The sequence below is a fragment of the Ictalurus punctatus genome, chromosome 4 (genome assembly GCF_001660625.3).
Source record: "Ictalurus punctatus breed USDA103 chromosome 4, Coco_2.0, whole genome shotgun sequence".
Taxonomy (NCBI): domain Eukaryota; kingdom Metazoa; phylum Chordata; class Actinopteri; order Siluriformes; family Ictaluridae; genus Ictalurus; species Ictalurus punctatus.
In genome coordinates this window covers 23021856-23047946 of record NC_071284.1, presented here as the reverse complement: position 1 = coordinate 23047946, position 26091 = coordinate 23021856, and the positions used below count along the sequence as shown (strand labels likewise).

The 26091-nt window shown below is 40.4% G+C and overlaps 1 pseudogene; it reads left to right on the top strand.

Annotated features, from left to right (window-relative positions):
• LOC108264342 (uncharacterized) overlaps positions 1-21550 on the top strand; it is a 45496-nt pseudogene extending 23946 nt beyond the window's left edge.
• Positions 21551-26091: the final 4541 nt, after the last annotated feature.

The window sequence follows — 26091 nt, the reverse complement described above, 5'->3', positions numbered from 1 at the left end:
GTAAAATCTATGTAAATTTTTGCATAAACTAAATTGAACACTTTTTTAGATATGTGCCCTCTCATATCTAGTGCCTGGTGTTCCCTTTGGTATCGAGGTGTGTGGTGTCATCATGCCAAGATCTAAAGAGTTCTGTAATGCCTTCACTAAAAAGATTGTGGATGCCTATGAATCTGGCAAGGGATTTAAAAATATCTCCAAATTATTTGAAATACATCATTCCATTGTAAGGAAAATCATCTACAAGTGGCGTAGATTTCAAACGACTGCCAGATTGTGCAGGACTGACCGTCCCAGCAAATTCAGCCCAAAAGTAGACCATCTGATGCAAAAAGAAGTCTCCAAGAACCCCCAAATTTTATCACAGGATCTGCTAGTAAGTCTTGCAACTGGAGTCAAAGTGCATGCTTCTACAATCAGAAAGAGATTGCAAAAATTTGACCTGCATGGGAGGCGTGCCAGGAAAAAGCGTTTGTAAGACTACAATTTGCCAATGAGTATATAGGCAAAGACCAGACCTTTTGGAATAATGTGCTCTGGACAGACGAATCAAAGACAGAGTTGTTTGGCCACAGTAACAGCAGACATGTTTGGCACAGACCAAAGACAGCTTTTCAGGAGAATCAAATCATACCAACTGTGAAACACGGTGGTGGAAATGTTATGGTTTGGGGTTGCTTCACTGCCTCAGGGACTGGACAGCTTGCATTCATTCATTCAACTATGAATTCTTCTCTACAGAGATGGGGGACATCTTGGTGAATGAAGCAGATGTCCTACTGATGATCAGAGAATACCTGAAGTTCTGTGAGCTGGAGGAAACAGTAACGACCTTTGAGAAGGAATGCAAGAGCAAAGCAAAACCTGTTACAAAAGAACGCAGCTGTTTAGCTGAAGACTCCAAAATGCTAACCATACAGAAAGATCGTCTGCAGAAAGATCTGCTCAGCTTGTTTGATGATGGAGAGATGAAGGTTTTCTTCACGCTTTGGACAAAAAACATACCCGCACACATCCTTGACAGTGACTTCACAGTGCAGAAGCTGGAGTTCTACCTGCACGTTTACTTCACCATCTATCCACTGAAGAACTCTGTTGGAAAGCAGGATAAAGCTGAGTGTGATGAGCAGATAAGGCATTTTAAGCACTTCTTGGAGACAAGAGGCGCAACACTGAGCCAAACCACAGAGTTCCTGCCGTTTTACGCTCTGCCTTTTGTTCCCAACCATGTAGCACATCTATCATTCAAGGAGCTCTTCCAGGACTCAAGATTTAAGAAAAAAGCTTGAAAAGGTTTTGGTCTCAACCCTGAAAGCATCCACTATTCCGAGGCTGCTCGCATTATTTAGAGAGAGCACAAACAGCAACAGAGAGCACATGAAGCAGCTAGCTGAAGCAAAGAAGCAGGTTTCAGCGTACATAAAGAAGTTCAATAAGATCCAGTTTGATTATTACAACCTCATCAGTGCAGCTGACCTGGTGGATACACTTGAGGCTACCATTAATCGGAAAATTATTTCCCCTGAGTATCTGCAGAGTTTGTATGCGTGCCTCTTCGGTGGACAGATTAGCAAGAGTTTCGCTCAGAGCATCGATTTTACACGGCCTGGGACAGCCTCGTTCATGTTACGAGCGTCCATTGCAGCACAGGGGAGTAATGATGTCCCACTGCTGCCTTCACTGGACTACGACAAGCTGAAGAGAGATCTGATTAATGGATCGGACAGGCTGAAAGCTCTGCTGCTGCAGGCCCTGCGCTAGAGGTTGACCCGCTCAGTACAGGGTGAGCAGAGAGATACGGTTCTCCAGGCTTTCATCAGTAATGACCTGTTAAACTACTACAGCACTAAATAGAAATCTGTGGTTCACCTCATCAAATCGAAGAATGAGACAGTGAGGCAGTACACAGCTCGCCTCATTAACACCTTCGCCTCCCTGTTTGAGGGTTGTGTGTGTCTGTCTCAGTGTTCCTCTCTGCTGAAGCTGTTAGCTGTGCTCACCTGTGTGTCCTTGAAGAGTGATCGGTCAATACCACTTTTTATCAACTTTAAAGATGGAACAGCCTCAACAGAAAGGTATTCCTCTCTCTTGCGCTTATCTAACTTAGGATTTGAGAAGTTTAAATAGAGTGTGAGAGAGAACTATTTTACAGAATCAACTCCTGAATTATATCTTACAGAATGTTATCTTCAGTTTGCTTTCTCAGGACCACGGTACACTGGACTATATAAAGTACAAACACACAACATTGTGTTTTATTTATCAGTCTTTTATTAAATTCTATGTAAATTTTTGCATAAAACAAATTGAACACTTTTTTGCCGGATTTACAAAGGTTTTGGAAACGCTGATTTGCAATACCTCATGCTGAATCTAAACAGACTCAGGAGTGACTTAGCAAAACCGCTAAATTAGAGGTCACAGGTTTAAATAGAGCTTATTTTTTTAGCTGTGTAGGATTTATCACTTTGTTGTTTTGGTATCCTAGAACATAAACTTCCATCTACCAAAGCAGATGAATTCGATCATCATCTAAAATGTTACAGTTTTTCTGAACATGATTAAATTAAGAATATCTACAATACATTTTTGTCATTGTTTGATGTATTCTGGTTTATTTGTGTCTAGTGTACAGAGAGACTCATACAGAAAGCTCTAAAACACAGAGTTTAAGTTCCTGCAGACAGGGCCATAACCACCATAGACACTGAGGGGGACACGTCCCCCCAATAATCAGATATGGCCAAATTATCCCCCCAATATTAGATTTTGATAATATTCTGCTCTGCTGCACTCAATTATGCACTGCAACATATGTTGTTAGGATGACAGAAAAATACAAAATAAATTCAGGCTGGACTTCTTCGGCAGTCTAGCAGCGCTTGTCAATGTCAGAATGTTTGAAATGACAAATCAAATCAAAGAGGGCAGAAGTCATGAGATGCTTCAGTTTTAACGGTGAAAGAGTGCGAGGTAAGATGTAAGCTAAGTAGCTAAAGTTTAATATTTGTTATTGCATAGAAAGGTGTATTAAATAAATTTCAGTCAGCGTGTTCTACTCTCTTTTCCCTGTGTCATTCCACTTTATTGAACATATCTTTTTTATGGATTGGAATATTGCAAAGTTTTTCTTCCTGTATTCCAGTTTCCTCCCCCAGTCCAAAGACATGCATTGTAGACTGATGGGCGTTTCCAAATTGTCCGTTGTGTGTGTGTGTGTGTGTGTGTGTGTGTGTGTGTGTGTGTGTGTGTGTGTGTGTGTGTGTGTGTGTGTGTGTGTGTGTGTGTGATTGTACCCTGTGATAGATTGGGACCCTGACCAGGGTGTCCCCTGCCTTGTGTCCTGAGTTCCCTGGGTTAGGCTCCGTTCTCCCCCACGACCCTGTGTAGGATAAGCGAAACAGAAAATGGATGGAATTTTACAATTTCTTTAGCTGTGTAGTTTTATTAAGTTTTTTTTTTAAAAAAAGAAGAAGAAGAAGTCACAGTTTTACAGTGACCCTCTGCAGAACTGATCTGAAACAGGCATGTACACCATCAAGAAGAACGAGCAAAGACATCTGACAGACATAGAACAGTAAGAATGATAACTGAGTGTAGAAGAGCTGTACAGTGTGTGCGGTTATAAATGCAAACAAAAAGTAATTTACAATGTTTGTTTATCCACAGAACCGAAAATCAGAAATCCAAAGTCTGTGGAAATTCTTTGAAGTCCATATTCAAGGTGTGTGTGTGTGTGTCTGTGTGAGTGAGTGTGTGTGTGTGTGTGTGTGTGTGTGTGTGTGTGTGTGTGTGTGTGTGTGTGTGTGTGTGAGAGAGAGAGAGAGAGAGAGAGAGAGAGAGAGAGAGAGAGAGAGAGAGAGAGAGAGAGAGAGAGAGAGAGAGAGAGAGAATGAGAATGAATGAATGAATATGAATGAGAATGAGAATGAAAGAGTTAACACAACACATATTTTCCTTGATATTTAGTTATGGTGCAATATTTTATTAAATATATATATTATGTCATAATTCACTATCTATGTCAAAAATAGTTTTTAAATAAATTACGGTATTGTACAGTTCTCCACACTAGCAGCAGGATTATGGGTAGGATAAACATACAAAACTGCAACTGATCTGCTCTCATTTATGGCATAAACTCCTCTGTGCTGAAGACTTTAAACATGTAGCATGTAGCATGACTTTAAACATGTAGGAAAACTTATAGATACTGACACTGGAGACTCCTTCCATAAATGTTAAATTAATATCTCCTTACAGAAAACTTACCAATGATTACACACATTTAAAATCTATTAATATGAAGCGCATGATCCCCTGTGAATGAGCTGTGATTACAGAAACAAGAACATATTAGAACAAGTGCAGATTTGCAGCTGCACTACTGTCAGAGCTGCTGTTATAGAAAAGCAATCATCTCCTTCTGACCAATCAGAACTCTACAGTAATTTAATATAAAATCAACAGAATAATCTACTCAGGTAGCATTATAATGCTTAGTCATTTTTTATTATTCTATTTTTAAATCAGGAGCTGGAGGACAAAGTCATCACTCTGTTGAAGAATGAGCTGAACAGGTTCAAGGAGCTACTGAGTGCTGATTCCCCAGCATGCTCTGAGGAGGAGGAGGAGGAGGAGGATCTGCACTGTTTCAGAGAGGGTGTGCTGAAGATCACACTGCACATCCTGAAGAACATGAAGCAGAAAGATCTCGCTCACACACTGCAAATCAGTAAGAGCTTTAGATTATTACAATATTCTATCACTTTAAATAACACACTGGGCCACTGGTCTATATTTTCATACTGATTTTTATCCTGATGAATACAGGTTTTTTTTTTTTTTTTTTACAAATAAATGACCCAGTGATAATCCTAACATTTTGGTTCTTTTACATCATCCATCCATCTTCAACCGCTTACTCCTTTTCGGGGTACACCCTGGACAGGGTGCCAGTCCATCACAGGGCACAATCACATACACACTTACACACCCATTCATACTCTACGGACACTTTAGACACACCAATCAGCCTACCATGCATGTCTTTGGACTGGGGGAGGAAACCGGAGTACCCAGAGGAAACCCCCGCAGCACGGGGAGAACATGCAAACTCCACACACACAGAGCCGCGGGAATCGAACCCAGACGCTGGCGGTGTGAGGAGAACGTGCTAACCACTAAGCCACCGTGCGCCCCTCTTTTACATCATATTTATGTATTTATTAGGAATGAATTCCAGTTTTTGACTAATATTGATCTTCACACTGTAGATAGTATCCATACATTAAAACAATGACCATCACATTTTTCCTGTTTGTTAGAGCTGGCCTCTGTGTATCAGCGAAAGCTCAAATCCAGACTTCTAGATAAATGTAAAAGAATTAATGAAGGAATCTCACAGCATGGGACATTAACACTTCTGAATCAGATCTACACAGAGCTCTACGTCACAGAGGGTGGGAGTGGAGACGTCAATAATGAACATGAGGTGAGACAGATTGAGAAAGCGTCCAGGAGACCAGCAGCAGAGGAAACACCCATCAAATGTAACGATCTCTTTAAAGACAAGTCCATCAGAAGTGTGCTGATTAAAGGAGTAGCTGGAATTGGAAAAACAGTCTCTGTGCAGAAGTTCTGGATTGGGCTGAAGGGAAAGTGAATCAGGACGTCATCTTCATGTTTCCACTTCCCTTTAGAGAGCTGAATCTGATGAAGCAGGAAACCTTCAGTATGATGAGCCTTCTTCATCAGTTTTTCCCTGAAATTAAGGACTTGGAAGTAATAGACAGTGATACCTACAAAGTCCTGTTAATCTTTGATGGTCTGGATGAGTGTCGACTTCCTCTAAATTTCCAGAAGAATGAGTTGTTGTGTGATGTGACAGAGTCAGTCTCAGTGGATGTGCTGCTGACAAACCTCATCAAGGGAAATCTGCTTCCCTCTGCTCTCCTCTGGATAACCACTCGACCAGCAGCAGCCAATCAGATCCCTCCTGAGTGTGTAGACCAGGTAACAGAGGTACGAGGGTTCAATGATCCTCAGAAAGAGGAGTACTTCAGGAAGAGGATCAGTGATTAGAGCCTGTTCAATAAAATCATCTCACACATGAAGTCTTCCAGAAGCCTCTACATCATGTGCCACATCCCTGTCTTCTGCTGGATCTCAGCCACTGTTCTAGAGAGAATGTTGGGTGAAGCAAAGATTAGAGAGATCCCCAAGACTCTGACTCAATTGTTCACACACTTCCTGATCTTTCAGATCAAACACAAGGACCAAAAGTACCATCAGAAATGTGACCTTGATCTTCCCCAAACCAGAGAGAGTATCCTGGCACTGGGAAAACTGGCTTTCCAACAGCTGGAGAAAGGAAACCTGATGTTCTATGAGGAAGACCTGAGAGAGTGTCGCATTGATGTCAGAGAAGTGGCAGTGTACTCAGGAGTGTGTACCCAAATCTTCAGAACAGAGTCTGGACTCCACCTGGGGAAGATGTTCAGCTTTGTGCATCTGAGTGTTCAGGAGTTTTTGGCTACATTATATGCATTTCTCTGCTTCCTTGACCAAAACCCAACAAAAGATCAAACCACTGATCTTACTGGTCTTTTCAACATATCAGAAATGTCTGACTTCCTCAAGAGTGCAGTGGATCAGGCCTTACAGAGTGATAACGGACACTTGGATGTTTTCCTCTGCTTCCTTCTTGGCCTTTCAGTGGAGTCTAATCAGAAGCTCATTCGAGGTCTGCTGACACAAAAAGGAAACAGCTCTAACTGCCAAAAGGACATAGTTAAGTACATCAAGTACAAGTTTGAACACAATCCATCTCCAGAGAGATCCATCAATCTGTTCTACTGTCTGAACGAGTTACATGATGATTCACTAGTGAAAGAGATCCAAAGCTACATGAGCTCAGGACGTCTCTCTGAAGCTGAACTCTCACCTGTGCAGTGGTCTGCTCTGGTCTTTGTGTTGCTGACATCAGAGGAGGATCTGGAAGTGTTTGAGCTACAGAAGTCCATAAAGTCAGATGAATGCTTTAAGAGACTGCTACCAGTCGTCTAGGAAGCCACAAGAGTTTTGTAAGTAAAACCTGTTTCTCTATTAAACTCAGTGTTTAGGAATGAGAGGAGCTGTTCTGAGTGGATTTCACAGCAATACACCTAACTACTGTTTATAATTTATTCATCCTAAATAGGGATGCGTTGTTACTGATTCTGGTACCGATACCAACATCTGATACATTTTCTGATGTGACATTTTCTCCTTTCAGGCTCAGTGAGTGTAACGTGACAGAGAAAAGCTGCTCGGCTTTACACACAGTTCTCAGCTCAGAATCGTCCAAGCTGACTGAGGTGGATCTGAGCAGTAATCCTCTGGAGGACTCAGGAGTGAAGGTGCTTTTTGCTGGACTGAAGATTCCAAACTGTAACGTGGAGAAACTGCGGTCAGTTTATCTCTCCTATTGAGTAGACTTTATCTGAAACTTTGATTATTGCTTACTTTAATACACAAAGAATAAAGAGGAAAAATAATTTCAGAAATGTTTATTTTTAGATCTGTATAGCGGTATTCTACATGTAAATGCCAAATTTGGCAGGTTTTTATGTTAGATCAAAGTTGTGGAGGCACTTCCAGCCACTCCTTTATCGCTCTTTCCCACTGATTAGAAAACTCAGGGCCAGGCGTGCATCTTCACAGCCTGGTCCCTCCCTCGTCCTCATCTTACTTCTCTGTAGCCAGATTCAGTCTTCCGGCCTTCATTCACAAACCGGCACTCGCCTCTCAAACATGCCCTTGCCTCCACATTGAGATATTTATATATGATATGCCAGTTTCAAATGCCCCCACAACCTTTCAGTGGAATTCAAATCCGGGCTTTGTCTAGCAGGGCTCTACAGTACGACAATTTCACTCGTATTTGTGACCGAAAGGTACTTTGTGTGACTGTGAATTAATATTTATTCACACCGGTGCGAGCGACCTGTTCGGAGTTGTATAATACAATCGGGATAAAAACTACAGGAAGTCCAAAATGCATCTACACCGCGCAACAGTTACTTTCACACTGCTTTTCATCACCTCAGTCAACCAAACAAGTGTGTAAATACTGCAGAGAAGCCATTATGATGACAAGAGTAACTCTGTACATCATCTGCTTCAACTCTTCGATCTCACAAACCACCGTCTTTTATTGATCCCGCAAAATGACTTGAACTTGCACCTGCTCGTGTAGACACAGCGGCTTCGCGCGGAGTAAATGAATAATAATGTTAATGCTACAAGGTGGGTTTAATTCAAACTTCTTTATTAAATAATTCCTCACCAATCATAATCAAGAGTAGCAACTGTTTGGTCTGTAAACATACAGTACACTTCCGCTCTCCTTCACTAACTCTAATTCACTTCATTTAAACTCACGGTTGCCAGATATCACTAGAAAAGTCAACTCCAGTTTCCATGATTTATTTACCCCCCCCAAAAACATAATATTATCAGCAGACATGGAAACATTGTACTGGGGAACCAATCTAAAACTGATAAACAAAGATAAAACTAATAAAATGTAAAGACAGAAAATGTGCTTAGTTATAAATAAATCATTTAATATAAAAAATAGATATTATAATAACTTCATAAAATATAAATATAATGAGAAATGAAATAATGTTTAATTACTATGGGTTGCATTTAATATCAATTTGACATTAAGCTTAGTTTGCTATTTCTGTAGAAGGCTATTATAATTTTTCCCAATATGGATCATTTTTGTGCTAGTCTACTTTTAATTAGGACTCTTTATTGTTTAAGATATTTAAAAATAAATATATGATGCTGTTTATTTATCAATTAACCAACAGTATTTCTCATTGCTATTATTTTAACTCAATTAACAGTGATCATGAGCAGAGAGCTTACATTTAACTGTTTATGATAGACCTCCTGATTAAAGCTTAAACACTTTCGGTTCAGCTTCAACCTTCAGACAGATGACCTCACGTTATCTTCACAAACTCTTTGATATGATGCAGAATTCAATGAATGCAAACTGTTCAGTCCCTGAGGCAGTGAAGCAACCCCAAACCATGGCATTTCCACCACTGTGCTTCACAGTTGGTATGAGGTGCTTCTCCTGAAAATCTGTCTTTGGTCTGCACCAAACATTTTTGCTGTTACTGTGACCAAACAACTCTATCTTTGATTCTTCTGTCCAGAGCAGATTATTTCAAAAGGCCTGGTTTTTGCCTGTATGCTCATTGGCAAACTGTAGTCTTACAAAGGCTTTTTCCTGGCATGTCCCATGCAGGTCAAATTTGTTGTAAGAAAAAAAAATGAAGAGGATGTCGAAGTCCTCAAGGAAGACTAAAGTTATTACAGCGGAGCAGTGACAACGTACATGAAGCACTTTGGGTTCATTGGAGTCAAAGTGAACCCCGAATAATATCTGCACAGACATTTTATACTGTGTTTCAAACCAGGTTTTGTGTATGTAATGTAAATGTTTAATTCTGATTGTAAATTAAGGATAGTATTTGATGTGATCACTTTCCGTTCTCATAGAACGGATGTTGTTACAGGTGTGACCCCAAATGGTGAGGTGATAGGATTATCAAGACAAATGTCTTTCTGAATGCTAAATACAGTCACGTAGCCCTTTGTTCAGGGATTGTTCTTGATGTTCCACTACCGCTCCTGTGCTATAACTGTGTAAATGTCACTTTAGGTGGTATTATACACATATTGCTGAGATTCAGTTTAATTGTCCCTTTGATCATTTTGCCTTTTTGGGGATCAAGCTCATCCTAACACAGTTCAGGGTGGAATCTGCTGAGAGGCAGTCTGAAATTTCTTACATTGTGCAATCTCTTTCTGATTGTAGAAACATGCACTTTGACACCAACAGTTAAGAGACTTACTAGCAGATCCTATGATGAAATTTTGGAGTTCTTGGAGACTTCTTTTTGCATCAGATGGTCTGCTCTTGGGCTGAATTTGCTGGGACGGTCAGTCCTGGACAAACTGGCAGTCATTTGAAATCTGCACCATTTGTAGAGGATTTTCCTTACAGTGGATTGATGTATTTCAAATAATCTTTTTAAACCCCCACCAGACTCATAGGCATTCACAGCCTTTTTTCTGAAGGCCTTACAGAACTCTTTAGATCTTGGCATGAAGAATAAGGCTTCACCTGCACTTCCTAAGCAGGTTCTAATCGCTGGCACCTGTAGGTCTACCTGCTGGTCTAACGATGGTATCCAACGGCGTGGCAGAAGGCCTTTCCTTTGTGATGTATCAACATTTAAATTAGCTATTTGTCAACATTAAATATGATCCTCTTTTTACTTTATCTGACTCCAATTATGAATGATTCTAAGAAATATAGAAATTCCAATCCTTATCATTAAATATATTTCGACATTTGATTATCCTATTTAATGCTTTACTTAGATTGTGCTCATTCATTTGGATGCCATGTTGCTCAGAGTCTCACGCTGGCCCTGTACACTGTCACGGTCACAAACTCGCCAGTCTTGGTCATTAGACAGAGGTAATTGACTAATCCTATTTAGATGGCTGCCCATGCTTTCACGTTTTCTAAAAAGTACTTTCTTTAGTCCCCATAGATTACACATTACATTACAGACATTGCAGTTTATTGCTCTGGTCACATCTGCAGTCCTCATGCCTCCCTGCAGCAGGTCTATGGCATGTTCACACAGGTGAGCAGGCACCCTGGGCATTTATGTTATCATCTGTTTATGGTTCATTGAAAAAGCATGAAAAACATAGTTTAAACCCTTTCTGATAAAGAACTGTAAAGCTTATTTGGAATTTAAGATACATAAAAATAATTCTGGTGAAACTCTCTCTTTCTCTCTCTTTATTAAGTCTTCAGTCAGATGAATGATAAGTTTACTGTATATGATGATTTTGTCCTTTGTTTAGACTTTAATGTGCATTATGCCAAATGCTTAATTTTGACCATCTAATCTTCAATATATAAATAAAAACATTATCACTTAATTGATATTAATATTCTTCTATGAACAAGGACAATAATATAACTATTAAACATAAAGCCAGTGGTGGCAGTTAATGGTTGTGGAGTAAAGCTCTGGGTTACTGATTAGAAGGCCAGGGGTTCAAGCCCCAGCACTGCCAAGCTGCTGCTGTTGGCCTTTGAGCAAGGCCCTTATCATTATACTGTTCTTGTTAATATGGGTCTCTTATTCTGGAAACACTAAATACTATTTTTTATTTATTTATGTATTTTTGCAGTTTGTTGAAAAGTCCTACTGCACAAGAGGCCTGTACTTGGCTAGATTTTGTTTTAGGTGAAAATTCTTTACTCCAAAAAGAGCTGGATCTGAGCATGATGGAAACAGGAGGAGACTCCGGAGTGAAGAACCTCTCGGCTCTACTGGAAGACTCACGTATGTATTTTTAATTAAAAATTTTTTTTTTCTATAATTGATGAAACAACATTATAGAAATACCTGGGTCCTGTTACATCACTGGAAAGTGTTAAGCTACTGGAACTAGAAAGTAACAGAAGAATAGAAACGATCAACATGTTTGACATTTTCAATTAAAACAAGATTTAACTACTAAGACATAACAGAGAAAACGAATTAAAAGAGGAATAAATTAATAAAATTTTGTTAGAAATAACCCTTAATGACCACTAATGACCCAGATGAACCCAGAATACATACTTTGGTGCACATGATAATAAAATGACTTGCAGAATGAAGATGGAGTGTGTAGATCTGCTAACACAATATCTCATATTTAGGCTGAATGAATGTAATCTGACTGAGGAGAGCTGTTCAGCTTTAGCCAGCGTTTTCAACTTAAAGTCCTGTAGTGTGAGAGAGCTGGACCTGAGCAACAATAGTCTGCATGTTTCAGGAGTCACTCAGCTTTCTGCTGGACTGAAAAGTCCTAAGTGTCAACTGGAGATTCTGAGGTAAGTTCATTTCTCATAGACTGATAAAGATGTAAAACAATTACTCAGTAAATGCTTGTGATTAAAGTTCTTAAATATTAAAATTGTGTCTTCCTTCCTGATTTTATATTTAGGCTTAGCATGTGTGATTTAATGGAGGAAAGCTGTTCAGCTCTAGCTGAAGTTCTAAAATATTCCCAGCTGAGAGAGCTGGACCTGAGCAACAACAGTCTGCAGGATTCAGGAGTCACTGAGCTTTCTGCTGGACTGAAGAGTCCTCAGTGTAAACTGGAGATTCTGATGTAAGTTCAGTTCTGTTATAAATATTTATTCAGGTCAGATAAAAAAAAAAGTAAAATAAAAAGAAGTAAAATATGGGTGAATTTTGGTATATAGTATATTTAGGTATATAGCGTTTATTGTGCTGAATTTGTAAGTTTATTGTTGGACGTCCTTCCTCTGATTTCATGTTTAGGCTCAAAACATGTCTCATAACTGCTGGAAGCTGTTCAGCTCTTGCTGAATTTCTCAACTCTGAGTTTTGCCAGCTGAGAGAGCTGGACCTGAGCAACAGCAGTCTGCAGGATTCAGGAGTCACTCAGCTTTCTGCTGGACTGAAGAATTCACAGTCTCGACTCACAATAATCAGGTGAAGTAACATCTGAAATGATCCCTTATCCTTCAGTAATTCTAAATTTATTGAATACCCACAATGAAGTGTAAATTAAATATTTTTAATATACCAGTTTAAATGACTGCAGAATTACGTGTAATAAAAATAAGTATGTGTTCTGCAGACTTTAATGCTGTTAATACATTTCTGAGTTTCCATATTCTCCACGTTCAAGTCTGATAAAGAGATCAGGAAAAACTGACTAAACTAGAACACAATATAATTAAACAGCAGGTTTTGATAAAAAAAAAATTAGACTTTATATTTATATTTAACTAAAAGCTGTTTAAGTGTGTATGCAAAATGTAAACATTATATTCCAAAGTAAATGTCATATTGATGTAATTATAAGATATCTGTTAAAGAAATTAATTCAAATATTACATTCTTATTTACCAAATGAGATGAAATCTGTTGTATTTCCTTCCTTCCCTCTGCAGACTGTGTAACTGCAGTGTAGAAGCTGAAGGCTGTGCTGCTTTGGCTACAGCTCTGGAAGAAAACCCCTCACATCTCTTGGAGCTGGATCTGAGTGAGAATAAAGCAGGAGACTCGGGAATAAAGCAGATCTCTAATCTACTACAGAATTCACACTGTGTCCTAGAAAAACTCAAGTATGTCATTTTTAAAAATATGACCATTAAAATGTGCTTAAATGCTTTTTAATGCTTTTTACTTCGTGTTTAATTATATAATCTTATATAATATAATCATTAAACTGAGAGGTGAAGTAATTAAACATAAATTATGCAGTATGTTAAATGCAATATTTTTAGATGTTGATAAAGTTTTTAGTAACATTCAACTATATATCATCATAAATGTCAGAATATTGACCATGTGAAGGCTTTTCCCAGATTCCCACATATATGAAAAATACTAAAACTAAACTTTTTATTCTTCTTCTTCAGAGTAAATGATGATAATATCACAGAGGAAGGATACACGCCTCTGGCTTCAGCATTGAATTCAAACCGCTCATCACACCTGATAGAGCTGGATCTCAGAGGGAACGACCCTGGAGCATCAGGAGTGAAGCTGCTCACTGAGGTACTACAGGATCCACACTGTACACTGGAGACACTGAGGTGAGCTGATATTATTAAATTAATAATGTATAGTAATAGATCCAATATAACAATCCCGGGTGGAGTCAATGAGAAGAGAACAATTTATCACCTGCCACCTGAAAATGACTTTAGGAACCCAGATTGTTTGTAAGTAATTTAAGACAACTGAAGGGCACGTACTTAATTCAGAAGATTGTTTCTACCATTTGAAGAGAAAATTAAACTAATATTTCATTAAAATTTCTGTAAATTATGGGAAAACATTTAAAAGTTGAATTATGATGTAATATTACTGCAGTTTTGTATTTGTTGTTAGCTAGACAGTCACATTTTTAATTACTTTGGTCTGTCACTATATTGCAGCAGTTATTAACCTTTTTGCAGGTGTGACACACTTGTAGTAGCTCCTTAGCTCCCCGCCCCCACCCCAGCCTGATCTCCCCCAGAAACCACCCACCCCGCCCAATGTTTCGAATGATATTAATAAAAAGCTACCACAAATTTGTGCACCACTGTGCATGAAAGTAACATTAAAGTGAAAGCATTTTGCACTTACAGTTGTCACTGTAATTAAAATGAAATAAAGCAGATTTTGTGTAATACACTGACTGATGAACCAAGCTTCATGCCAAAGTAGAGTAGTGATAGTCTGTCAACAGTCCATCTTATTTCTTAAAGACAGCTCTTTATCTATTTTAGTGTGCAGTATTTTATAAGTAACAGCAAGGGCATGGTGAGAATTACTTTTGTCTTTCTTCTGATTGGCAGCGTGAAGATAAATAATTAAAATAAATTTTATTTCAGGAACAACTGAACCTTAACCAAAAAACCCAAAATCTAGGAATATGTGATATGATTGTAGTTAACCAAGTATTCTCTTTAAAACACACAGAAGCTTCTCAGTAAAGGTTTTAATGTCCTCATCCCTGTTCATGCATATCCTGAATTAAAATGAGTTTTTACCATATATAAAATATTCTTCCTTTCTTTCTCTGCAGGTTGTTGAAAAGTCCTGCTGCACAGGAAGGCTATGAGTTACTTTATAGAGTTCTGTATAAGAACTCCTTACTGCAGAGAGAACTCGATGTGAGTGAGAAAATAAATGGAGACTCTCAGGTGAAGCAGCTCTCTGCTCTACTGGAGGATTCACACTGCAGACCTGAGATACACAAGTTAGTGTTTATTTTTACCTTTATTGAACTAGCATGGTCACTTTGAGATGAAATCTTATTTTTCTAGTGAACCCTGGCCAAAAAGGCACCACAAGTTATTAATAATAACATTCCAACACAGGACACAACAAGTAATACTTAAAACAAGAACTAAAGAAACTCTACTAAAGAAATTCTCTTTATAATTAGTTAAAATCTGATAATAGAATTAATTTTTACATTTTCAGATGTTAGGTCATTTCATGCTGAGGTTCAATAACTAAAAGCTGTCTTGTTATCTCAAATTCGGTTCTCACTGACTGAAATATTTAAATAAATACAACTGTATGTTGTATGTAAATTACAGGACATGCTTTTTGTTTGTGACATTAATGTATTGTCTTGTATACAAAATTACTTTAGTGTATCTGTCTTTGCCTTAGACTAATCTAGTGACTTAAATGCAGGTTTGCATGTACAAATATCACCATAATCCTAAACAGCTAAAGAGGTGGCTTCCACAATTTTATTTCTAAAATATTCAATAAAACAAAAACTTTTACAGTAAAAAAAAGTCTTATTTTCACTTTCGTTTTTTTTTTTTTTTTTGTCATTGGTTCAATGTGAAGATTAAAAGAAAGATCTTTGTTTACAAAAGAACCTACACTCACTGTCCACTTTAATAAGGAATTCTCACACTTTAACACTTTAATCTCTCTCTCTCTCTCTCTCTCTCTCTCTCTCTCTCTCTCTCTCTCTCCCCATCTGTGTCTCTCTCTCTCTCTCTCTCTCTCTCTCTCTCTCTCTCTCACTCTCTCTCTCTCCATCTGTCTCTCTCTCTCTCTCTCTCTCTCTCTCTCTCTCTCTCTCTCTCTCTCTCTCTGCAGGTTGTGTAAGTGCAGTCTCACTGAGGAAGGTTGTGCTGCTGTTGTATCAGCTCTGAGAACAAACCCCTTACTCCTCAAGGAGCTGGACCTGAGTGAGAACACAATTGGAAACACAGGAGTGAAGGAGCTCTCGGATCTACTGCAGAACCCAAACTGCACTCTGGAGATACTGAAGTAAATTACACCGTTTGTTGAAAGAATGAATATAAGATATATTAAAATGGAATTATTGAGTTATAAAAAGAAAAGTATGGATGGATAAAAAGTTGTAAGAAAGGTTTATAGTAAATTATGAATTTGTGAATAATAAATGAAACTTTGAAGTATGTTGACAAAACCGAACTATAATGTTACTCTACTATGAGTGATCAAATGATGTATTCAAAAGAAATTTAACTGAATCCTTAAGTTATATAAAAAATCCTCTGTAGCATAACACACTTCATTATTTATTTTATGTTCATTAATCTAATTATATATAATCTCATGTGAAATGTGACAGTACCTGTGCTTCCCTTAAATAATGTTTATAAATGTTGGCTACTGAAATGACTGTTAATTTCAAACCCCTCAAAGATGTTACTGTCACTGTCATGTCACTGTCTCACCATGAAATGTGATTTATTGTCATTTTCTTTCAGACTGAGTAAATGTAGTCTCACCCAAACACAGTGTGGTGACCTGGCTAAGGCTCTGGAATGTAACTCCTCATCACATCTGAAAGAGCTGGACCTCAGAGAGAACTACAGTGTGTCAGGATTTAATATTTTTAGTTATTTTCTAGGGAATTCAAACTCTAAACTGTTTGTGAGGTGCGTTATTATTGTACAAAAAATGTAAATGTAAAGGTTCAGAATGATAAAGAATCGGTCGGACGAAAAACAAAGAAAACCAGGACAAGCTCACAAAAACATGACTCAGATATGCTTTCAAAAGATTAAATTAAATTTACAACCAAATTCCTAAAAAGTTGGTACGCTGTGCAATATGCAAATAAAAACAGAATGAAATGATTTGCAAATCTCATAAACCCATATTTTATTTACATTAGAACATAGAAACATATCAAATGATTAAACTGAGGAAATGTAGCATTTAAAATGGAAACTGCAGCACAAGAGCATCATTGACATTTTTACAGTCTGTATCTGAATCCAAACTAAGCTGACTAGGCTTATGTCTGTTTCATTACAGCACACAACTGTCCAAAACCTTCATCTGATATTCACTGTATCTCAGTTTCTTCTCCTTCTAGTTAGCTAGGTTTCATCATTAGACAGACTGACTACACTCACTGGTTAGACACCAAGGCAATTTTAGACAATAACCTAAATAAAGTATTAATGCTTACATACATTACAATGCTTACAAAGTTTACATACATGAGACAAATCTCAAATATCAACAAAGAAAATAAAAGCCAGCCACATGATTCACATAATTTAATAACGGGGGAGCCTGTGGGAAAAGATGTTGGTTACTAAGAGAATGTCAGTATTAGAACAGTATTATTAATAGTATCTGTCCAAACTCAGAGCTCTGATATTAGTACCATATTGATTTTCTTTTCTCTCTGCAGGATCTTGAAAACTCCTGAAGCAGACGAGGCCTGTGATTTTCTGACTAAAGTTCTGGGTATAAACCCCTTACTGCAGAGAGAACTGGATCTGAGTGGGAAAATATCTGGAGACTCAGGAGTGAAGCAACTCTCTGTTCTTCTGAAGTATCTGCAGTGTAGAACTGAGAAACTCAGGTATGTGGTCTGACTTCCTCACCTGGTACTTTTGTTTGTGTTCACATTAAATCTTTAAAGATATTAGTGTAGTGTATACACTGTTTAGCCCAATCAATACTGCTGCAGAATCTACTGTGGTTCTGAGAGTGTGGGTGAACAGTCCACTCTACACGTTCTCATCACTCCATTATAACTCTATTATTTCTTCTACATTGGTATTATTTTGGATGGTTGATCCTGTGGGTTGTTTAGAGATGTTTATCTCAGCTGCAGGCCGAGTAAGAGCGGTATTACAGAGAGAGACTGTACTGATCTGATATCAGCTCTTATTGCAAACCCTTCACACCTGACAGATCTGGACCTGAGTGAGAATACACTGGGAAATCCAGGAGTGAAGATTTCTACTCTACTAAATAATTCATCCTGCAAACTCCAGAAACTTGTGTAAGTAATTTAATAGTATACATTGCTAGATCACTGATGTTTTTACTTCACTATAAGTATATTTGTAGCATGTAGGAATAGATTAGTCAGTAACTCATTCAGGGGTGTGTTTCCCAATAACAGTGAATCGTATTCAGTAATGAACAACTTAACAAAGTACAATACATGTGAGTCTGTTTGTCGAATGTTTCTCAAAAGCCTTCATTATCAGATATTTAGGCCAAATTTGCAATCTTGCAAACAAAATTTCTTAGTGGATAACAACATTAAAAACCTTTTATAATAAAACCATCAACACTATATTATACTTGAAGAAAATATGAAGGAATTATAGATATTGTGTGCTTATTTATCATGCATCAGATAGTGAACAAAATAATGAAAGCCTGAAACCTGGGCACTCCACTGCTGACTGTCACTGAGATGGACAGTGGGTTTATAATCAATCACACAGCATTAGGACAAAAATAAAAAATATGTTTTTATTTGAGTGATCGAAATGTGTATTAATTGGTAAAGTCGTAATTTGGCCAAGTGGACTAATTAATGTGCCTGGATAATTAATTAACTGCCTGAATAACATCTGTTCATGAAAATGGATCGGTGAGTATTTATTTGTACTGAAATTACTGACTGTTGTATTTTTGAGGTAGAACTGCGTGCAAGCTCCAGATAAATTCTAAGTGAATAAAACTTGTTAGGTGCATGTCATTTACAAACTGTCACCGATCGGAGGTTGAGCCAGAAGCAGATGCAGATGCAGATAAAGACATTTATTTAAAGAAACGTACTAAGAAACAAATACACTATGACAACCTTGAAACACACTGTGGCAAGAAACAAACATCGAGCCATGAACACCGTGAGTCAAACATGGAACACAGGGTCTAAGACAACGAAAGACAAACTAATGGTGCAGACAAGGACTATTTATACCCATGAGTGCTCATTAACCAAAACATGAATCAGGTGCAGGTGGTCATGTGACAACTAGAGCATTGCAGTGGCTGATGGGAAGTGGAGTCCAGAGTTTTTTGATACGTGACACAAACAAGTTTATGTACGTCATTAGTTATGAAGGGTTTCTGGAAATTAAAGAATTTAAATGAAAGAACATTCTCATGAACAACTTAACAAAGCATTTAGAATATTTCCCAAAGCCCACCCGAGAATGATGAACTTTATTCTCCTTCTCCAGACTTTCAGACTGTAATATAACAGAGAAAGGATACACTGCTCTGACTAAAGCTCTGAAGTCAAACTGCTCATCACACCTGATAAACCTGGACCTCAGAGGGAACAACCCTGGAGCATCAGGAATCATGGAGATTAGGAGTTTGATGAATGATACAAAATGTAAACTGACACTGAGGTGAGAGCTTTCCCCCAGTTCATGTAAAATACAGCCTTAATTCTGAGTAATTAGTAAAGTTTTCCACCACGGACCAAACAATTACTGAAAAGTAACACTGCATTGGTGTAAATATAATTAGTGTTAGCATTTCTCTGTTCTTTCTCTCTCTATACAGGTTGCTGAAAAGTCCTGATGCACAGAAAGCTTATGATCATCTGAGTGAAGTTCTGGGTATAAACCCGATACTGCAGACAGGTCTGGATCTGAGGAACAAGACACCTGAAGACGTCAAAGTGAAACATCTCTCGGCTCTGCTGCAGGATCCACATTACAGACTGCAGAAACGTACGTAAGGAACAACTATAAACACATACAGTGCATCCGGAAAGTATTCACAGCACTTCACTTTTTCCACATTTTGTTATGTTACAGCCTTATTCCAGTATGGATTAAATTCATTATTTTTCTCAAAATTCTACAAACAATACCCCATAATGACAACATGAAAGAAGTTTGTTTGAAATCTTTGCAAATTTATTAAAAATAAAAAAACAAAAAAAAAGCACATGTATATAAGTATTCACGGACACTCAAAATTGAGCTCAGGTGCATCCTGTTTCCACTGATCATCCTTGAGATGTTTCTACAACTCGAGTAGAATCCACCTGTGGTAAATTCAGTTGATTGGACATGATTTGGAAAGGCACCCACCTGTCTATATAAGGTCCCACAGTTAACAATGCATGTCAGAGCACAAACCAAGCCATGAAGTCCAAGGAACTGTCTGTAGACCTCCAAGACAGGATTGTATCAAGGCACAGATCTGGGGAAGGGTACAGAAACATTTCTGCAGCATTGAAGGTCCCAATGAGCACAGTGGCCTCCATCATCTGTAAATGGAAGAAGTTTGGAAATACCAGGATTCTTCCTAGAGCTGGCCACCTGGCCAAACTGAGCAATTGGGGGAGAAGGGCCTTAGTCGGGGAGGTGACCAAAAACCCGATGGTCACTCTGACAGAGGTCCAGTCTGTCTCTGTGGAGAGAGGAGAATCTTCCAAAAGAACAACCATCTCTGCAACACTCCACCAATCAGGCCTGTATGGTAGAGTGGCCAGACAGAAGCCACTCCTCAGTAAAAGGCACATGACAGCCCTTCTGGAGTTTACCAAAAGGCATCTGAAGGACTCTCAGACCATGATGAAACAAAGATTGAGTTCTTTGGCCTGAACGGCAAGCGTCATGTCTGGAGGAAACCAGGCACCACTCATCACCTGGCCAATACCATCCCTACAGTGAAGCATGGTGGTGGCAGCATCATGCTGTGGGGATGTTTTTCAGCGGCAGGGACTGGGAGACTAGTCAGGATCGAGGGAAAGATGAATGCAGCAATGTACAGAGACATCCTTGATGAAAACTTGTTCCAGAGCGCTCTGGATCTCAGACTAGGGCGAAGGTTCATCTTCCAACGGGACAACAACCCTAAGCACATAGCCAGGATAATAAAGGAGTGGCTACAGGACAAGTCTGTGAATGTCCTTGAGGGGCCCAGCCAGAGCCCAGACTTGAACACGATTGAACATCTCTGGAGAGATCTGAAAATGGCTGTGCACCGATGTGCCCCATCCAACCTGATGGAGCTTGAGAGATCCTGCAAAGACGAATGGGAAAAACTGCCCAAAAATAGGTGTGCCAAGCTTGTAGCATCATACTCAAAAAGCCTTGAGGCTGTAATTGGTGCCAAAGGTGCTTCAACAAAGTATTGAGCAAAGGCTGTGAATACTTATTACTTATCTGCTTTTTTTGTTTTTTATTTTTAATAAATTTGCAAATATTTCAAACAAACCTCTTTCATGTTGTCATTATGGGGTATTGTTTATAGAATTTTGAGGAAAATAATGAATTTAATCCATTTTGGAATAAGGCTGTAACATAACAAAATGTGGGAAAAGTGAACCGTTGTGAATACTTTCCGGATGCACTGTAGATCTCTATTTACATGCATTATTGTAATTAGCTGGTGTGTATAGCCCTATTTGAATGGGATTAAATGTACATGAGGTCCTGAGGTAATTTCCTCTTTTACAGGAGCTCCTCTGTGACTTTATTTCCGTCCGGATCGGCCATGTCAGTGTTTTTCTCCGTCCTCCTCTGAGAAAACTACAGACTGAATTACCCATTGTACTGTTTCTCACCAAACTCAGCACTCATTTTAGTCCAGATACACGTCTGTGATTTTCTATGCAGATGTCACCTCATATTGGAAATAAAAGCTGTTGGACTGCTGCTACTTGCTGTATTTAGTGTATCAGAGCCCCTCCCTGAGATATCAAACACTGCCCGAGTCATCGAATGGAAAATGCTTCTCATATACTTTGTGATTATTGTTTTATTGTATTTTCAAATTGCTGCTGAACTTTGGTTCATCCCAAACTGAAATAAGAGCCAGCGTGTCTTTTCCACTTCAGCACCTCCCTGACTGCTTGGACACCATGTTGTGAACGGAGCGTGATCTTATGACCATGTCTGTGTCACGTTTCGTGATGCAACGGAGATATGACGGATGCAAGTGCAGTATGAACAGTTTTATTTAAGAGAGACAAGGGCAGGAAAATCCAAATCGTAATCTGTAAATGCAATCCAAAACACGCAAAGGTCAGACGATCAGCAAACAGGCATAAACTGGGCAAGGCAGGGATCAAAGTCGCGGTCACGGGATACAGGGTCGATATACCAAACATGAAACATAAACAACACTGGTAGCGGAGAAACCAGCGTGGACTAAATCTAATGTTTAACCTAACTAACTTTAACAAGGAACCTAACATGGACATAAACTAGGACTATGATTAACTATGGAAACGAATCGAGTCTAAACTAAACTTCTCTATTCTATTCTATTCTATGTAATATTCCGCGCCGTGTGCTGGGACGCGCTATATATATATACAAACATAATCAGCGTTGTAATGGCTGACGGCTGAGGGCGATTCAGACCCACGTGAAACAACAACCAATGACAGAACGGGGAGGAGACATAACAGAAACATAAACAAATGCACGTGTCGAAATGTCACGATTGTCAACAAGGGAAAAGCAGGTGCTCGCGCACCTTGCTTGTCCATGCGCGCTCACATGCTCTCCCGTGTGCTGCTTAAAGGGGAAACCGTGACACCCCCCCGGGCCATGAAACATCCATCTCCATTGGCGGCCCCGGCCCCCTGGGCAGAATGTCCCAAGCAGAGCCAGGAGACCGCCTGGCGTTTTTGGCGAAACAAAAAAGCACAGCGACGTACACGGCCGAGCAGGAAAGCAGAGCGACATCCTCGGTGGAGCAGGGAAGCAGAGCAGGAAAGCAGAGCGATGTCCTCGGTGGTGCATGAAGGCATAGCGACGTCCTTGGTGGAACAGGAAAGCATAGCGACATCCTTGGCTGAACAGGAAGGCAGAGCGACGTCCTCGGCTGAACAGGAAGGCAGAGCGACGTCCTCGGCTGAACAGGAAGGCAGAGCGACATCCTCGGCTGAACAGGAAAGCAGAGGGATGTCCTCGGTTGAACAGGAAGGCAGAGCGACGTCCTCGGCTGAGCAGGAAGGCAGAGCGAAGTCCTCGGCTGAGCAGGAAAGCAGAACGACATACTCAGTGGAGCCTGCAGGCTGAACTTGGCTGATCATGTCAGCAGACTGGGACGTGAGCAGAGCTTGGTTGTCAGTGTCAACAGACACTTGGTTGTGCATGTCAGCAGACGTGGACGTGAGCAGAGCTTGGTTGTCTGTTTCAGCAAATTTAGGCGTGAGCAGAACTTGGCCGTCGGTGTCGGCGGACTCGGGCGTGAGCAGAACTTGGCCGTCGGTGTCGGCGGACTCGGACGTGAGCAGAACTTGGCCGTCAGTGTCGGCGGACTCGGGCCTGAGCAGAACTTGGCCGTCAGTGTCGGCGGACTCGGGCCTGAGCAGAACTTGGCCGTCGTTGTCGGCGGACTCGGGCTTGAGCATAATTTGGCCGTCGGTGTCGGCGGACTCGGGCATGAGCAGAACTTGGCGTTCGGTGTCGGCGGACTTGGGCATGAGCAGAACTTGGCCGTCGGTGTCAGCGGACTCGGGCGTGAGCAGAACTTGGCCGTCCTTGTCGGCGGACTCGGGCGCGAGCAGAACTTGGCCGTCCTTGTCGGTGGACTCGGGCACGAGCAGAACTTGGCCGTCGCTGTCGGCGGACTCGGGTGCGAGCAGAACTTGGCCGTCGGTGTCGGCGGACACGGGCGTGAGCAGAACGTGGTCGGCCGTGTCGGCGGACTCGGGCTTGAGCTGAACGTGGTCGGCCATGTCGGCTGACTTGGATGTGAGCAGGGATTGGTCGGTCGTGTCGGCTGACTTGGACGTGAGCAGGACTTGGCTGTACGTGTTAACAGACACTTGGGAGAGTAACTGGGTTTTACAGTGGATCTGTGGAGCTGAGACCCCCTCCTGAACCTGGAGCTCTGGTGCTGGAGCCTCCCTGTTGACCTCTAGCTGGAGCTCGGCAGGTGAGCCCACCTCGTGGGTCTCAGGTTCGAACTCTGAGGTCACCAGGTTAACCTCAGGCTGTAGATCTGGCGCTGAGACCTCCTCATAGGTCTCGTGCTGGAGCTCTGAGGCCACCATGTGGACCTCTGGCTGGAGCTCGGCGGGTGAGATCTCCTCGTGGGTCTCAGGTTCGAGCTCTGGTTCTGAGGTCGCTACGATGACTTCTGGCTGTAGTGTCATAGGGGCTTTTCTGTGTAGACGCTTGTGCTTACGCCAGCTGCTCTTGAAGCATTCCTTTGAGCAGGCAGGTGGGACATTGGAGCTGAGTCTCTTTACCGCAGCCCTCAGTCATACATCTCGGAGAAACCTTCCCCGCATTGGCCGGAACCTGAAGCAGCTCGGTGGAGACTGCCCTGTCAATCTCCTCATAATAGAGGTTGAATGGTGGGCCAGCCTGGGGCTCTCCATTGACTCTCCACCCCAGTAAATCCAGCGTGGACTAAATCTAATGTTTAACCTAACTAACTTTAACAAGGAACCTAACATGGACCTAAACTAGGACTATGATTAACTATGGTAACAAATTGAATCTAAACTAAACTTCTCTGTTCTATTCTATCTAATATTCCGTGCCGTGTGCTGGGAGGCGCGCGGTATATATACAAACATAATCATCGTTGTAATGGCTGACAGCTGAGGGCGATTCAGACACACGTGAAACAACAACCAATGACAGAACGGGGAGGAGACATAACAGAAACATAAACAAATGCACTTGTCGAAATGTCATGATTGTCAACAAGGGAAAAGCAGGTGCTCGCGCACCTTGCTTGTCCATGTGTGCTCACATGCTCTCCCGCACGCTGCTTAAAGGGGAAACTGTGACAGTCTGGGTTTGTAGAAAATAAAACCTGCTAGAATCTCACTCCTCCTGTAGTCAGTATAAAACTGTATTACAGGCGTCCCCCTGATAAACTAATCCAATCTGAATAGGGCTTATGTGCTGCTGTTATTGTCTTCTTCTCAGTAGTCCACAAGTGTTATGAGACTGCTAGTTCTGCTAAAATATCAGAATGAAATATAATATTTTATTATGCAGATGTGACTGCACTGCTGATCTGATTGTATAACCCAGCTGCAAACTCTCCATAATCTATTCCTTTTAATTCTGCCTCATGTTACAAATACATTTATTTACATTTACATTTATTCATTTAGCAGATGCTTTTACAGAGACGTACAAATGAGGAAATACAAGCAAAGCGATATATCAAGTGGAGAACAATACAAGTAATGCTACTGTACAAGATTTTTCATTAAATACACCTGTAATGAGTATAGACTAATTTTCTACACGGACTGGCCTTGAAATAAATGACCGTGTCCATAACTCAGGTGGAACTCGTACAGACTACAGTAAGGTACTAATAATATAAAACATGCCTTATCACTGATCACTTTATTAGGAGCACCTATATACTTGTTCATTCATGTAATTTTCCAATCAGCCAATCATGTGGCAGCAGCACAATGCATAAATTCCTACTGATACAGATCATGAGCTTCAGTTAATGTTCACATCAAAGTTCAGAATGGAGGAACGTGTGATCTCTGTGACTTTGACTGTTGCATGGTCGTTGGTTTGAGTATTTCTGAAACTGCTGGGAGATCACACACAACCGTCTCTAGGGTTTATACAGAATGGTACAGAAAACAAAAAACATCCAGTGAGCGTCAGTTATGTGGGTGGAAATGCCATGTTGATGAGAGAGGTCAGAGGAGAATGACCAGAAACTGACAGGTGTTGTAAATAATTTAGTATACCGGATAAAGAAAATAAACCACAGGACACGAAGAGTAGTAAGCTGTCACCACATTTATTGGGAATAAGGAGGACTAGTAGAAGAATAAGAGGGACTGGTAGGAGAGTAGGAGGGAGAAAAGGACGGATGGTAAGGAGTATGCCCTGTTAAGGAAATTGGGCTCAGCGGGTCGTCAGAATAGTCAGTACTGGGGGAATCCATTGCCTCGTAGTCATCAGCAGAAAGCAGAGAAGGCGTACTGACAACAGGACCCATCTGAGTAGAGGCGTGAACAAGGGTAGCAGCTGGGCTCAACCGATATCGTAGAGGAGGAGGGAAAGTGGACGTTGTAGAGGGAGTGCGCAAGACGTCAACCAAAAGAGCGAGGTCTGCAAACAGGTGGGACAGCTTGTATCTAGTGTTGAGATCAAAGCCCTCCAGTCCCTCTAGAGCAGCGAATAGGAAACCAAGTCCCACGTTGTGAGCTGCATACCAAGAGACACAGAGAGGCATGTAAAGAAGG